The sequence below is a fragment of the Castanea sativa genome, chromosome 1, assembly GCF_040712315.1.
Source record: "Castanea sativa cultivar Marrone di Chiusa Pesio chromosome 1, ASM4071231v1".
Taxonomy (NCBI): Eukaryota; Viridiplantae; Streptophyta; class Magnoliopsida; order Fagales; family Fagaceae; genus Castanea; species Castanea sativa.
The window spans coordinates 57,286,530-57,303,360 of NC_134013.1; the positions used below are offsets into that span (position 1 = coordinate 57,286,530).

Sequence of the window (16,831 nt, forward strand, 5' to 3'; positions counted from 1 at the left end):
ACCTTCGACGTACACTTTATGGTCTTAAACAAGTTCTACGAGCTTAGTTTGCCAAGTTTAGCTCTCCTATATCTTGCTTGGGTTACATTGCCAGTCATTATGATTCTGCCTTATTTCTTCGTCGCACCGATGAATGCATCATTTTGCTTCTCCTATATATGGATGATATGATCATAACTGGTGATGACCTCAGTAGCATTCAAGAACTCAAGAATTTTCTCAGTCAGCAGTTTGAGATGAAAGACCTTGGACATCTCAACTACTTCTTGGGTCTTGAAATCACTCATTCCATAGATGGTCTTTATATTTACTCAGGCCAAGTATACTTCTGAACTTATGTCTCGAGGTGGACTCACTGATAGCAAGACTGTTGATACTCTAATTGAACTTAATGTGCATCTTACTCCTTCAGGGGAGAAACCATTGTCTAATCCTTCTCTTTACAGATGATTGGTTTGCAGCCTAGTTTATCTCACTGTCACTCGTCCAAACATTTCCTATGTTGTTCACTAGGTGAGCCAGCAACTGTTCGCTCCACGATCGACTCACTATGCTGCTGTTCTATGCATTCTTCGATACCTGAAGGGCACTCTCTTTCATGGCCTTTTCTATTATACTCACTCTCTTGTTTTCTGTGCATTCTCTGATGCTGATTAGGCAGGAGATCCCACTGATTACAGGTTCACCACTGGTTATCGCTTTCTTCTTGGCTCTTCTCTGATTTCCTGGTGAAGTAAGAAACAAACTCTTGTGGCCCGTTCCAGTACTGAAGCAGTATATCGTGCCCTTACTGATACCACATTTGAGCTCTTTTGACTATGATGGTTTTTTAAGGACTTAGGTGTGTCCACATCATCTGCTACTCCTCTTTATTGTGACAACTAGAGTGCCATTCATATTGCTCACAATGATATCTTCTATGAACGGACTAAACACATCGAGATCAATTGTCATTTTATTTGTTATCATCTTGTCCATGATGCTCTCAAGTTATTCTCAGTCTCCTTAAAAGATCAACTTGCAAAAATTTTTATCAAGTCACATTTTAAGGGATGCCTTCGTGCTTTAGTTGACAACCTTAAGTAGGTCTTACACCCACCTTGATTATGAGGGGGGCTGTTAACGTGTAATAGGCTGTGGGCTTTAGGCTCACCTTGTTTACTTGTACTACACACATACTTGTATTACACACTCTACCTCTTATATAAAGGCACTCTTGTATATATTATTACTTGTGAAATACAATACTATTCATTTAGTGTTTCTAACAAAGATAAAGTATAGTTGGTAACTGTTGGATTATTTAACCATTCTGCTCCTTTTAGACCCAACAGAAATATATTGTAGGTTATGTATTGGTTTTAATTCTAATTATTATTTCTATCCTACCTTAAATTTTAAGGCATTTAACTTAACATTATCACCTCCACAAAATATAAATTTCTTTTGTTTACCATCTCAACTATCAATCAATGAGTTAAGCATTCACATCAGTCTGTGTATAATAGAAAAATGTATAGAATTTAAACAATTTTGCTTAAAAATGACCCATACTAGTTCGTGTATAATTGTATAAATTTACAAGTTTGCTACATTAGAGCATCCACATTAGCTTGTTCAAAAAATTTCGTCTATTTTTAGCAAAAAAACCTACTTTTTTATTTTACATACTTACTTTTCAAAATATCAAATTTTCTTAATTTTTTTAATTGTATCTTTTTTTTTCTTCACACACAATAACTACCGTCCAATTTCTTCTTTTTGCCCCAAGATACGTAAAAAAGACTAAAAAATAAAATGCAAAGTGAATAGTGTCAATTTAAATTTACACAGTTTACTGTAGTAACTTTGCAAATTCACACATTTTTAGCTTGACTGATGAGGGTGATTTTGAGTATTGAATGCGTAAAATTGATACATTTTTTTATTTTACATTAATTGATGCAAATAAGTAAATAGTAAAAGGTAAATGAATAAATAAATTAAATGTTGAAAGAAAAATTAGGGGGGTGGATGAAGCCTTAAAATTTTAAATTAATTTAACATATGTATTTTTTAATTTTTTTTTACAATTTGACCATCGACTTGATCCCTCATTAAAAAAAAATATTGAACTTATCAAGTTACTTCTCATTTATAATTTGAGAAAAATACATCATGCATCTAATATTAATATATGAGTTCTCCCTCTCATGTGAGTAATCTCCATAAGTATGAGATCCACTCCTATATAAGAGTGAAAGACTCGTATCCTACGCATGATATACCTCTTTTGTAATTTGGCCATTCATAGTTGAATCCAATCCACAAAACTTTTGCCAAAAAAAGTGCAATAATACAACTTTGACCACCACATTATATGCAAAGGAAGAAAACCTTATCAAGAACGAGTACCTTATAGGGGTATTTCTTTTTTGCTGAATATAAAATAGGAGTAATATAAATTGTCGTGATTCGTGAAGTAATATATTGATATCTAAAGTTATCAACTTCTTGGTAAAAGCCCAAAAATTATGAGTTACTACGGGCCCTTTTGGTTTCCCCATCACTCAATTTTCTTATCTTAGTTTTCAAAACTCATATCTCAAACTCAAAACCCATAACTCATAACTCACCATCACTCAAAAACTCCAAAATTTTTGTTTGTTAATAAAACCCAGTCATATATCTCAACTTTTAAGTCCACTTTTTGTCAAAATGGTGGAGCCCACCGATTAGTTTTTTTCAACTGTCTTCTTCCCATACCTGCGTGACTTACATGAAGAACATAAAATCCACACCCAAACCCAGTTTCATCACCACCACCAATGACAAACCCAGATTCCACTACCATCAACACCACCAACAGCCACACAAAAAATCTAAAAGAATGCGCTTGAAACCCACAACCAAATCCCACATTGCCGAAGAAGAAGAAGAAGAAGAACAATGCAGAGCAAAAAAAAAAAAAAAAAAAACGAAGCCAAAAATGGAGCTTCGACCCGAAACAATGAAACGACGGCCTTTGCTGCTTCAGCTGTTGCCGTTGCTGCGACGGTGAACGCGAAGTACAAGCTAATGTCGTTGGCAAAGCTTCCGATCTCGAGGTCCACGTGCATAGCAAACCTAAACCACAAACATATCAAATCCAAACTTCTGATCTAGGCTGAGCTTGAACGGATCTGGTGGTTCCAATCTGGGCTGAGCTTGAACCAATTCGGTGGTTCCGATCTTTAGTTTTGCTTGAACCGATCTTTAGTTTTCCGATCTGGGCTGAGCTTGAACCGATCTGGTGGTTGCTTATGACGGTGATGACTGGTGTGGTGGTGGCGGTTTGTGGAGGAGCAATGAAGGGTCAGTGAGAAGAGAGAGCTCTGGGTAAAAGAAAAAAAAATGAAGAAGGAGAAGTGACAGAGAACGGGTGGAGAGAGAAAAAGAAAATAGTGGGAGAAGAAAGAGGGAGGATAAAGTAAGAGAGAGGTAACAAAATCAACAGATATGGGCCCCACAGAGGTCAAAAATTTACACAACTGCCACTGAGTTATGTACCTCAGAAACTGAAAACACCAATTTGGTGTTTTCAGTTTTCATCACTTTCACTCAAAATATTTGAGTTTGAGTGATGAAAACAAGATTAGGAAATCAAGCCAAACAAAGAAAATTATGTGGGTCCCATGATTTTTGATAACTCAGTTATGAGTTTTGGATCATATCACTCAAAACACCTCTAAATCAAACAAGCCCTACATTTTTAGAATTTAAAATTGAATTAGCCTGCACCAAAAGTAAAACACTACAGCTATAGCCATCACCATCCTAGGCCTGCCCATGCCAAGTGCCAATCTCCTCCTACGTTTCACACGATGATTTGACAGTACATAGCAATTACTTTTTATTTTCTTATGAATTCCATAGTTATGACGGGGGAGTTTTTTTTTTTGATGGATATATCAATTAGAAATTTCACAAGAAAGACAGTTGAGGTGCATGGTTTTTACAAATACATAGTGCGGATACAAGAAATCAGTAGTTGAGCTCCTTGTTGAAGTGGATGGACGAAGCTGTGATTGAAGTCGTCTCTGTTAGAAGAAGAGTAAGACTTAAGTACAGTACTTAGGTGCTATTTCTTAAGTTCACCTTTTAAGATTTTACTATGTAGATTTTTTCTCATAGGATAGAAGTGTATTTTTTAGTTAAGTAGCCACATGACTAAATTTTAAGATGGGAACCTAAGGAACATCACCTAAAGTACTATACCTAAGTTTTGTTCTTGGAAGAAAACTTGCAGAATGAACTCGGTGGAAGAGTAACACGCCGGTGTGGCGTCAGCCAAACCGCCTCTGATGTTTAACTCAGTAAATGAGAATTTTTAGAGAGAATGGATTGGAGAGTGATTTTCGTAGAGTATTTGTGTGTACCTTTAACTTCTGTTGCTTTCTCTTTTTATAGTTGCGTGCCTCATTAAGGGGTAATGAATAGGTCTATTTATGCTCAAGGGCTAGTGCATTACAAAATATTTGTTTGAAGTTCACAGCTCATCTTGTGATCATTGCTCCGTCTATTACATTTTGTCATTATTGAGTGTAATAGATGGGCCGAGCTCTCTTGGTTACTGAGTATCTTAGTTAAATGATGGTCATAAATTTCTGACTCATCACATAGCAACTAATAATAGTCTTCATAGTGTCATCCATAAAATACTGAATCCAGAGTGTTTTTTGCTAATAGAGACATCCAGTTTCGAATCACCTTGCCTTTATAGCTACTAGAGCAGGTTGTAACGTCAAAGATGACACGATCTAGTGGAAAGTGGGAGCCAAGGTGCTCCAAATCACACATTTTTATCCAAACAAACCTTGCACAAAACAAACCCCCACGGCTCAAAGACTGAGGAGAGAGTTTGTGTTGTGTTGTGTTTGTCGATCAAAGAAAGAAAAAACAGAGAAAAGAAAGGAGAATGTCTGGTTCTCACAGTGGCTCCAACCCACCATCAACCCTGAACCCAAATGTTGGAGCTAGACATATTGAACAGCTTGGTGGTCTCAGCACCTACATCTCTAGCTCCCCAAACTCCAAGCTCGCAATCCTTCTCGTCTCTGCCATTTTTTGTACCTATACGTACCTACAAATTTCCTTGACACTTCACTTCAAACTGTGATTTGGGTGTTGGGCTTTTGGGTTCTGAAAATATACTATAGGGGGCTATTTGGATTCATTTATGTGATTGTTGGAGGAAATGGTTTTTAAGATTAAATGGGTTATTTATGAATCATGAGGAAAACTGACTGGCACTTTCAGTTATCCTTGGAATTTATCTGTTCTAATGAAACATAACTATGTAAAGAATTCTTGTGGAAACATAGGGGAAAAAAAGGGAAAAAAAAGGCTATGATCAGTATCAAAGGTTGAAATTATATCTTCCGGGTGTTCTTTTTCTTGATGATTAGTTTTTTGTATAGTCATTTATGTTATTATCCCCCCACCACCCCCTTTTCCTTTTATATGTTTGTATCTGCTATAAAATCATTGGCTATGTTAATTCATTACCACTATCTTGTTCCACCTTAACATGTTTGAGTTTTCCGGCAGGATATGAGGTTCCAAACTTGAGGTATGACTAATTCTCATATCTCTTTTCTTTGTATAGTTTATGGGTTTTGCATAGTAACTTTTGCTGTTTTCTTTGTATAGTTTATGGGTTTTGCATAAATACTTTTGCCACAATTTGCTAAAATGGTCCATTGTGAGTCATGGACAATCACTTACACTTTTTTCCCACCACTCAGAAATGACTATATCAAAGTTGTGTGACAAAATTCGTGTCTCTAAATTTTCTTTTCATATTAAGGATGAACTCCTTTTACATCATGACCTTTTGGTTTTGGTGCCACACGTGCGCGCGCGCGCGCACACACACACACATATATATATATATATATATATATATATATATAATTCCTTAAAATTCATAGCCATCATTCCTAAATTTAGCTGACTTTATTTGGTCAAATATTGAGCACTGTGAGATACTTTTATTTTTCTTTTAATCTGGGAGCTGATTACAATAGACAATTCATAATTGTAATTGCTTATTGGAAGCTATATTATGTTATTTTGAAAAAGAAGATGTGACGATAAAGATTTTGCCCTTAAAGGTGGAGTTGTAATCTGCACAAGTCTGTTCACAAATAAACAAAATTAACGTTGACTTTGTGCTTACTTTTCACTTCTGAAAACTAATGTTCATTGTTTTCTATTTTAAAGAAAGCTTGCATACAAGGTTGCAGCTGCTGGATTTTATGTCGTTGTTCCTGACTTCTTCCATGGAGATTGCTTTGTGCTCGATGATGCTAATAGGCCCAAAGAAGTTTGGTTGAAGGATCATGGACCGGTTGGTTTTATATTTCAATAGTTGCCTGGAAATTGTCTATAAATTTTGATTTTCTCACCGTGGACCCTTTTGTGAAATTGAATATATTGCCACATTTTCATTTGAGATTAAATTCTAAGGCCTCATTGTGAGTTTGGTATTTTACATATTGTTGGTGCAAAAACACATATTAGGTTGTTTGAATGTGTTTGGATTCAACTGTGCAACTTCTTTATTATTATGGCTGAAAGCAACAGATGGTTCATACTTCATAAATTATTGATCTGCTTGGCAACCATGATATTGCTGCTTTCTACTAATTGCTATGCAATTTTTAGAATGCACTAATAGTGTCTGAAGCTCTATAATTATTTCATTAGGACAAGGGATTTGCGGAGGCAAAGCCAGCAGTTGAAGCTGTAAAAAGTAAAGGTTTTTTTACAGTTGGGGCTGTAGGCTTCTGCTAGGGTGGTGAGTTTTTCTTATTAACTATCCCAAACTAGCATTGACTCATGTGAAAGCCATTGCTTGTTAGGGAGGATTTTTATGGTTTTGTGTATCTTCATAGTTTTGCCATTGCCCCTTCCCCCTAATTAGAAAATTTCTTTATTTTTTTCAACTGGAAGCAAGTTCGATTAATAATTCTTAATTTCAAACATTTTAAATAATATAGCATTTTATTGCTTGAAAAAAATACTGATATTTGAATTTTTGTATTCTTCTCAGCCAAGGTTGGGGTTGAACTTGCAAAAGCTGAGCTTATCCAAGCTGCTGTGCTATTACATCCTTCATTTGTCCCTATAGATGATATCAAGGGTATGGATTCATATGCTTAAAAATGCTCCAAAGTACTTTCCATTTGTTGTAATATTTGCTTCAATTTTTAAAATGGTACTTTTTTTTTTTGAAAGATAATTACATATGCTGTTAATTCCACAGCTCGAACATTTTTCTTCCTAAACTCCAAACATTTAGTACATGGGGAGGTGCCAATTTAGCTACAAAGCCCTTGGTGAAGTTTCAAAACTTAAAAAGTGTCTTTTGAAACACCTTTTAGGAAAGAACTTATATCACCTTGTAAAGTTGTAATTTACAACTGTTTTATGTTGGCTCTATTCCATGTCAAAAAATTTTGTAATTGCATAAATTTGTTTCTTTGTATTTTTGTGGGATTTTATTGTATTGGGTTTAGTATTAAGTTGGTGAAGACTCAAGTTTAATTGAAGATCATTGCATTTTGTGACTAGCTCGCGAGAAGTTCGCGAGAAGGGTTCCCACAAAAACGGCATGTGAGAAGCAAATGACTGGAAGCTGAAGAGTCGTGCCAAGCTATCAATTTCGCAAGTGTTTCACAGGTAAGGCCTTCTCGCGAGATACTCACGAAACTCTCTGCTTGGAGGATTTTTAAGTATGACTTTCTTACCATTCACTCATACTATATATACCCTCATTACTTACAAATGTATGAGAGACCATTCAGAGAGAAAAACCTTAGATAGGTTTTCAACAAAACACACACACCCATCTTTTAGATAGAGAGCTACCCATCCTTAGTGAGAAATGATTGTAGCCTCTTCTCATTTCCTCTCCCATTGTCATACCTTGAGAGGAGATTTGTACCCAAACATAACCCACACATTTTCAAAGTGTAGAAAGTGTTTTGGAGCTTAGGAAGCTTTGGGGATTTGCCAAAAGAAGCTGGTGAGGCTTGGCAGATGCAATCGGGCGTATTGTAGGATCCGGAAAGCTAGATAAGACACGGTTCCGAGAAGCCTTGTTGGAGTAGGAGCTTGGAGGGCTTAGGTACATTGGGTAGATTAGGCTTGGAGGGTCTCTTGCTATTCATGTATCCTAACTTATTGTCTAGTGGATCAATTTACTGCTTAGAGGGCGATAGAGAGGTTTTTCGCCAAGTTCTTCGGTTTCCTCTTTGGTATGTGTTATCTTGTGTTCGCATCTCTCTTCCTTACTCTTTTAACTTTCATTTTGCTGCTATGATGTGATGAATATGGCTTAGAGTAGTTGTTTTGTTTGTTTGCTCGCATTTATTCTATTTCGCATTTAGTTTAAGTTAGAGTAAAATCAACCGAGCTGTAATTTATTAATTTGAGATCTAAACAGCTCTTGTGTTTTTAACACAAATCTGAACTTTCAATTGGTATCAACACGGGTACACTTGTTTTGGTTTCATTACCTAAATGTGATCTTTGACCCCTTTGTGTGTTTTGCCATAGATAGTGTTTTGTATGCTTCTATGGATATTTTGGATGTTGTTGATTGTAACATGCCATGTGTTTGTGAAAATGCATCTATGAGTGTTAATCCTCAATATTGTGATGACATGTTACATGAATCTATGGGTGTTGTTGTTAATATTCCAAATGTCAAACTCTTGAAGAAAAATGCTAAGAAGGTTCATGAGAATTTGAGCAAGTTTATGTGTGAAAAGGATGATTTGACTGCTAAGCTCAATGAATCCAACAAATTGGTTGAAAAGTACAAGAAACTTGCTGAACATTCTCTTGAAAAACTAAAAGAGTTTGAATGTTTGAATATTTGAATATTTGAATATGGACTTGGATGCTAAACTTGTTTTGTTTAACAAACTAGTTGATGAGCTAAAATGTGAAAATGAATCTCTTAAGATGCATGCCGAGTGTTTGATTGCTGAACCTATTATTAAAAAGGATGAAAATATTTGTTACAATCATGTTGTGGTGCCCGATTTTGTGCCTAGTGTGAGTTCTACCTCTAAAGACAAATCAGTGTATATTCCTCCACACAAAAAGAAACCAAAAAATGGAGAGAAAGGCTCTTAAGCCAAAGCCTCCATTTAGGTCTCAACCTAAGGTTTTGGATGACCTAAGTTTGTTCCAATTTGCCACCATTGCGGTGTGATCGGTCATATAAGACCTCAATGTCCCAAGTTGAAGAGAGAACAAAACCTTATTTCTAGATCCCTCCCTAAAAAGCCTAGTGGACCTAAACCCATTGTTTGTCACCATTGTGGTGCCATTGGTCATTTTAGACGTCATTGCTCTAAGTTTTAAGCTCTTAAAAGAATCAAAAGAAAAGAGGAACTTGAGCTTCTTAGAAGTTGTGTTATGAAAGCTAAACCGGTTTTGGGGGAAAATGGTAAGTTGTTGAAGAAAGTTTTTGATGTTCTTACCTCTTTGTCTATGTGCATCTCCGGTTCTCATTCTTCTAACCCTCATCTCACTTCTCATGAGACACTTACTCCAAACAATCGTTTCGTTTGGATGAGGAAGGGTTCCTATGGTTGAGCTTATGCTCTTTTGGTCCTTGATCTATTTCTTTCGATCTTTGTAGGATCCTTTATGCATTAGATGCTTTATTGTCATGCATTTGTGCATCATGCATCTCTTTATATGCATTTTTTTTTTTGCATTTGATCTTACTTTTATGCTTTTGTTTTTGTGTGTGTAAAAATACAAAAATATATAAAAAGTAGAAAATTCAAAAAGTTTGATCGTATATGTTTGAGCACATATCACATGTGAGTTTGCCTAGTACCTTCGTACTAATGGCGTAGTGCATTTACGAGCTTAGCTTGTTATGTATGCGCATCTATCTTTGTGGGAAAAATCTTGAAATCTATGTGTGACTGTTGTAAATCGATCTTCAAACTTGTCATGAATGATTAGTCAATAGTCTTATTAGTCTTGATACATGCATAGACTTGTGCCTATATCTTTTCTCACGCTTTTATGTTTTTGCTATATAGCTCATCAAATGTCAAATCTCGTAAAGAAATATTGAGCTGCAAAAACCGTCGCACGTACTAGTATTTGACTAGTAAAAAGGGAAAGCGACTTGTATTGAAATGCATTGTGCCTCAAAAAGTCAAAGGCTTACTCTCACAAAATTGAAATATCCAAAATTTCAGGCATCGATCTCAAAAATGAGATGTTTTGTTTAAAAAGATCAAATGTTATGATTTGTAAAAAAGCCAAATGAAAAGCTTCAAAGAATTGTAATCATTTTTTTTTGTGTGGGAGATCATATATGTTCACTTCTATAATTGAGATAGTCCACTTGATTTAGTACTAGTTGTGCATGACTTAATTGAATTTTTTATTAAAGCTTCACTCTAGACTAAGGATGTCAAGACCCAAATCCATGAAACATGAATTTAGATACCTGACTAACTTGCTAACCTTACTTAGCTTAATAAACATAATTTATTTAAACTTAATTCAATAAAACTCCAAATAAACAATGCTTCTGATAAACCTCTTATAATAACTAAAATCCACAATTTATAATAATCTCCAAAATATTGTGAAGTCTAAGCGGAATAAAAAAAAAAAACTAATAATCTTTTCAAAACTCCACAAATTGAAAATAAAATCCACTATATAAAATGTGAACTACAAAACAAAGGTAACTAAAATTTTATGAGTTTTCAAGTAACACTGAAGCCGCCTACAACTTCCATGCTCTACCTTGCACCTCACAAGCGGTCCAAAGGTTCTAATTCCCAACTTTACTTTAATCTGAATATATTAATTGATGGAGTGAGCCACATATCTAGTAAGTAATTATACAGAATACACAACGGAATAGAGTCAAGCAAAGCACGAGTTTGATTTCACAATTTCACTCAAAATATCCAATATAGTTTTCAAAACATGTAAAGAATCACTTAATACACATATAATCATATCTTAAAGTCTTTTGGAAACACATACAAATAATTGATCAGAGCACAGTGTCACATATACACATCACATATTCTCACATACAATCCTGTGAGCGGATACCAACATCTAACTCCTGCTGGTGAGGGATCAACACATATTCTCACATACAATCCTGTGAGCGGATTTACACATATATCTGATCAATTTTAAAAACACTTATTTTGAGTCACATATCACAAACAATAAAGTTTATACAACATATAATAATTTTCTCAATATTAACAATTGTTCCAACAATAAAGATATATTGAATATCACAATATCAAATTGAAACATAAATCAAAAGATGCTTGACTATCTTAGGGAACGAATAGGAATTGAAGAGTTTATATAAATATTTTTACAATTCTTGAATAAGTTTGAAAATCCAATTTGCTAAAAGGAATGTCTTAAATACCATTTGAAAAACAAGAATATGATTTCAGAATCACTTGGTTTGAAACAATTTAAAGAACAAAAATCTTTTTAGAAAACTTACTTTGAAACTCAATTATTTTTAGAAAATAGTTTAGTTAAAAATCATCTTTTAAATGGGTTTTGAACATTCAAAACGTTATTTAAAATTCGAAATTTCTTTTAAAACATTATTTAAAAGCCAATTAAAATTTCTCTTTCAATAGTGTAAAAATGATTTTTTTATAAACTTTTAAAAAATGTAAGCTTAAAAATATAACTTTGAAAATCTTTAACTTCTAAGGACCTAAGGAACAAAACTTGTGCATATTGTGCATAATTACTTACCGCACTCGAATCACTCTGAAAGTCCAGCCAAAATAGTCTCCAAAGAGCCTCAAGACACTCTTAAATAGGACCTATAATCAATTATGAAAATTACTCAATATCCTCTACAAAAATATAAATTTTACTAAACTACAAAAACTGACTCACTAGTAAAATACTTTGCTGAACTAAATGATAGCACTAATGCAAAGTGTCTCTACCCAAAAATGTGTTTTTCTTGAATTTATCAGAACGCAGAGGCAGCAGCTAATACTTTAGAGTTTAAGTTAATATACATAACCCCAAACAAGCCATATTTTATATATATATATATATATATATATCCACCATAGAAAACTTTACAGCTATCCTAATATCCTAATATATATATATATATATACATATATATATATATATATATATATATATATATATATAACACCAGACTGGCATAGCATAAGTCCCAGGGGCAATGAAACCATAGCCGCATTATTTGACTTATAGCATAATCTCAAGGCAAGGTCTCAGAGGCAAAACACAGCCGCAATCTTTGACTTCTTCTATCCATTATATATATGTACCAATTCAATGGAAGAAGAATGGCCGAATTGTTTGACTTCAAACTAGGATTATATGTACAAATCCAATGGAAGACTTAAACCAAATATTGATTCGTGAAATCCCATGGCTCAAATCTAACATCTAATCCAGCGGCAAATCTAAATGTTAGAATATAAATCTTAGGATCAAAATCAAATTTCTAAATAACCTTATAAAATTCTAATTTTTCTTGTTTTTAATTGAGAGAAATCTTACCTTGAACAATCTGATTGTCTCTTCAATTGTATGTGCTCTAATTCCAAGAAAAACACCTCTTAGCCTCTTAGCCTCTTAGATAAAACCCTGACTATCTCTTCCTCTACCCTGTAGTTTGTATTATAAGATGTGGGCTTAGTGGGAAATGGGCTGCAGTAATAATTAAAAGAAAGCCTATAGCCCATCAATTATATTTCAAAGAAAACTCTTAAATAGAATTATGTGGGGTATTACAAAGGACTATTCCACATTTGATACACATACACAATACATAAGTCTATTGTTCAATGAATGCTTATTTCATTTGTGTGATTGTATATGTTCAAATGTGATGTGTGTGTGTGCTCAACCGTATGTGAATCAAACCAAAAATTTTTTTGTTCTTTTTGTTTGCTTTTGGAAGTGATTTGTATCACTCATGTTTTTCAAATTGTTTTTGTGTGAAAAATATGTTTTCTGGATGGTTTTGTGACTTATTTTATGTAAGTTCAGTAACGAGTTAAAGGGTCTAATTCTCAAGTTTTTCAGATTTGGACAGAGAGTTTCGTGACTGTTTTGCGAGTAAAGCTTACCAGTGAAATTTTGCGGGATGCTAACCAGCGAAACTTCCCATAAAATTTCCAGATCAGCTTTTAAAGGGCATTTCGTGGGTCATTTGTTTTAAAAGTCTCCCATCTCCTCCCAAACCCATGTTTTAATGTTTCTACATCAAAACCCAACTAAATTCAAGTGTTTTTCATTCCATTAACATCTCTAAGGTAATCTTTAACTCTTTTCATTGATTTTGATCCTTAGATTATGTTTTTGGGGGGTTTTATGTTCATAATTGGGATTTTCTCAAATGGGAGTTGGAAAACTTATTTTTTGTCAATTTTTTTATTGGGTTTTGTTTTAAATGTTAATTTGCTTTGAATGTTGGTCTCTTCTGCCAAAAATAACATGTATTTAGGCAAGATTTTCATATGTTTTTACATTGTTTAACATACATGTGTAGTGTGTGCATTCTATGTGTTTGATAAAATGACCAAATAACATTTTCTTGTTATTTTGGACTCCGATGAGAACCAAACTTTGGGGATCACCATAATTATTCATGTTTATCATGTTTTGATCATTGGTAGTGTGGTTTATACACTTTGTCTCGTAAGTGCTTATTCAGGCATTGGTCATGCATCTTTCATGCACACTAGATGCACATTTGTTACACACACTCTAACACTTAACATGTTTTGCATTCACTCATGCTAGTTAAGTCTTTTTAGAACCTTTTAGCACATATAACATGTTCTTGTGTCTATGTCATGCCTAGGTCTATATCATGTTCCATCGTCCTTAGCATGTCATGTTTACTTTATGCTTTGTAAAATTTTTTAAAGATGTTTTGTCTTTCGTTTGAGCTTCATTTTCTCATTCATCTTGCACCCCTCATGCATCATACCCTTGCTCATATTTTCTTTTCTTTCCCTCCTTCCTCTTGACACACTTGTCTATTCGTGACAAAAAGGGGGAGAGTATACTAGAGAGTATACCGGATTGTATCGTCATATTCATATGATTCATGTGCACATTCTTAGGGGGAGAAATTCTACCTCGTGCAGATTCTTAGGGGGAGAAAGCCATAGGGAAGATGCATATACCAAGGGGGATAGGACAACTTTTATGAGAAAACCTTGTTTTACTTTGTTTTACATTACGCTTGTTTTCTCGTTACTTTATGGTGCTTTGAGTTACATTTAGTATCTATGCTTTGTTGCTCTCATTGCATCGTATTTATGTGTTGGAACACTCTTGTGCCCTTGTTGGATTTTGTATCCTTAATGCAAATACTTTGGTGTTTTGCATTGGTTATGTGTTGGACATGCATACATCTTTATGTTATTGTGCTTTATTGATTGCATGTTCGGATAATCATTTGCTTTGTCATATGATCATTGTGGTCATTCCCATATGATTGTTTTGGTGTATGATCAAGTTGCTCATATGTTTCACATCATGTTTACTTGATCGCATTTTACTTGTTACATTATACTTGTCCTTTTATTACTTGTTTTACCTTGAAGGTCTAATGTGTTTTGTGCAAGTATTTCAGGTTACAAGTATATATGTTCCAAGTGCTTCACAGCTTCTAGATTTAGGTGTGAGTGAGTTTTACCATTGTTCCCAAACTCACGTTTAAGTCTAAAGTCTGTTATAGAGTGTTTTGTCACGGAATAGCCAAAGGGGGAGACTGTAAAGTTGTAATTTACAACTATTTTATGTTGGCTTTATTCCATGACAAAAAGTGTTGTAATTGCATACATTTGTTTCCTTGTATTTTTGTGGGATTTTATTGTATTGGGTTTAGTATTAAGTTGGTGAAGACTCAAGTTTAATTGAAAATCAGTGCATTTCACGACTAGCTAGAGAGAAATTCGCAAGAAGGGTTCCCGCGAAAAGGACATGTGAGAAGCATATGACTGGAAGCTGAAGAGTTGTGCCAGACTGTCAATTTTGCGAGTGTTTTATGGGTAAGGCATTCTTGTGAGATACCCACGAAACTCTCTGCTTGGAGGATTTTTAAGTGTGACTTTCTTACCCTTCACCCATACTATATATACCCTCATTACTCACAAATTTATGAGAGGCCATTCAAAGAGAAAATTCCTAGATAGGTGTTCAACAACACACACACCCATCTCTTAGATAGAGAGCTACCCATTTTTAGTAAGAAATCATTGTATCATTTTCTCATTCCCTTTCCCATTGTCATATCTTGAGAGGAGATTTGTACCCAAACACAACCCACACATTTTCTAAGTGTAGAGAGTGTTTTGGAGTTCGGGAAGCTTTGGGGATTTGCCAAAAGAAGCCGGTGAGGCTCGACGGATGCAATCGGGCGTATTGTGGGATCCGAAAAGCTAGACAAGACACTGTTCCGAGAAGTCTTGTTGGAGTAGGAGCTTGGAGGGGTTAGATACATTGGGTAGATTAGGCTTGGAGGGTCTCTTGCTATTCGTGTATCCTAACTTATTGTCAAGTGGATCGATTTACCATTTGGAGGGTGGTAGAGAGGTCGCCAAGTTCTTCGGTTTCCTCTTCGATAACACATCGGCATGTTATCTTGTGTTTGCATCTCTCTTTCCTACTCTTTTAGCTTTCATTTTGCTGCTGTGATGTGATAAATATGGCTTAAAGTAGTTGTTTTGTTTGTTCATTCGCTCACATTTACTCTATTCTGTACTTAGTTTAAGTTAGAGTAAAATCAACCGAGCCAGAATTTATTAATTTGGGGTCTAAACAGCTCTTGTGTTTTTAACACAAATCCGAGCTTTCACACTTTTTTGTTTAGGTCAATGGATATTTATTTGGTACTGGCATATTGATATGCAACTATTTATCTTAACGCCTTCTCTGTTATAATAATACATTTTTACCTGTTTGTTAGAAATCATTTCTGTTTTTATGTTGTTCTTGAACCTTGAAGTTGCAAGCAAACCAAAACTTGATAATTTTCTCCATTTTTTTTTTCTGGTTTGGCATGAGTACAAGGAAGCACAAAATTAATGGTTTTGTCATTGTTTACCGATCAATATTTGGAACTAATTTCAGGGGTTAAGGTTCCAATTGCAATACTAGGAGCTGAACTTGACCAATTTTCTCCACCCGAACTCTTGAAACAGTTTGAAGAGGTTTTAGATGCTAAATCTGAGGTAGGAAAATCAAATCCTCGACTTTTTATTTATTTTCTTAAAGTCTTGGTTATTCATTTTTACATGCTACTTTACAGTGTTAAGCCGTTACCTAATTTTATATGCCTTTCCTTTTCTAATTATGAAACTTTCTTTTCTTTAGATAATAAGGAATTCTAAGATTGATGGTTCATCGTTCTTTTAATAAGGGTGGACTTATTTTTTGAGTTTTGGCATATTGGAATATTGCCACGACCCACGAGCCCTTTAGCCTCAGTTTCATGGTCTTAGTATATGTTTCTTTTTTAGAGTAATCTTATGGTCACAATGTGTATTTCGCTTTGTTTTCACAAATTAGGTAAAATTTTATCATTTAAATTTCAACAAATTCAATCCTATTCAAACTAAAAGTCGATTATAAAAAATTTATAAACTTAAATCACACATAACAACTCACATTTTCTTTCTAAAAAAAAAACCCATATTTTGACTAAAAGATAATATTAATTTAACAATAATTTAAAACAAATTAAAATTATATTCAAACTAAAAGT

General features: G+C 34.4%; 1 pseudogene; it reads left to right on the forward strand.

The window, feature by feature from the left end:
- The first annotated feature begins 4,863 nt into the window (after positions 1-4,863).
- Positions 4,864-16,482, forward strand: LOC142630570 (endo-1,3;1,4-beta-D-glucanase-like; annotated as a pseudogene).
- Positions 16,483-16,831: the final 349 nt, after the last annotated feature.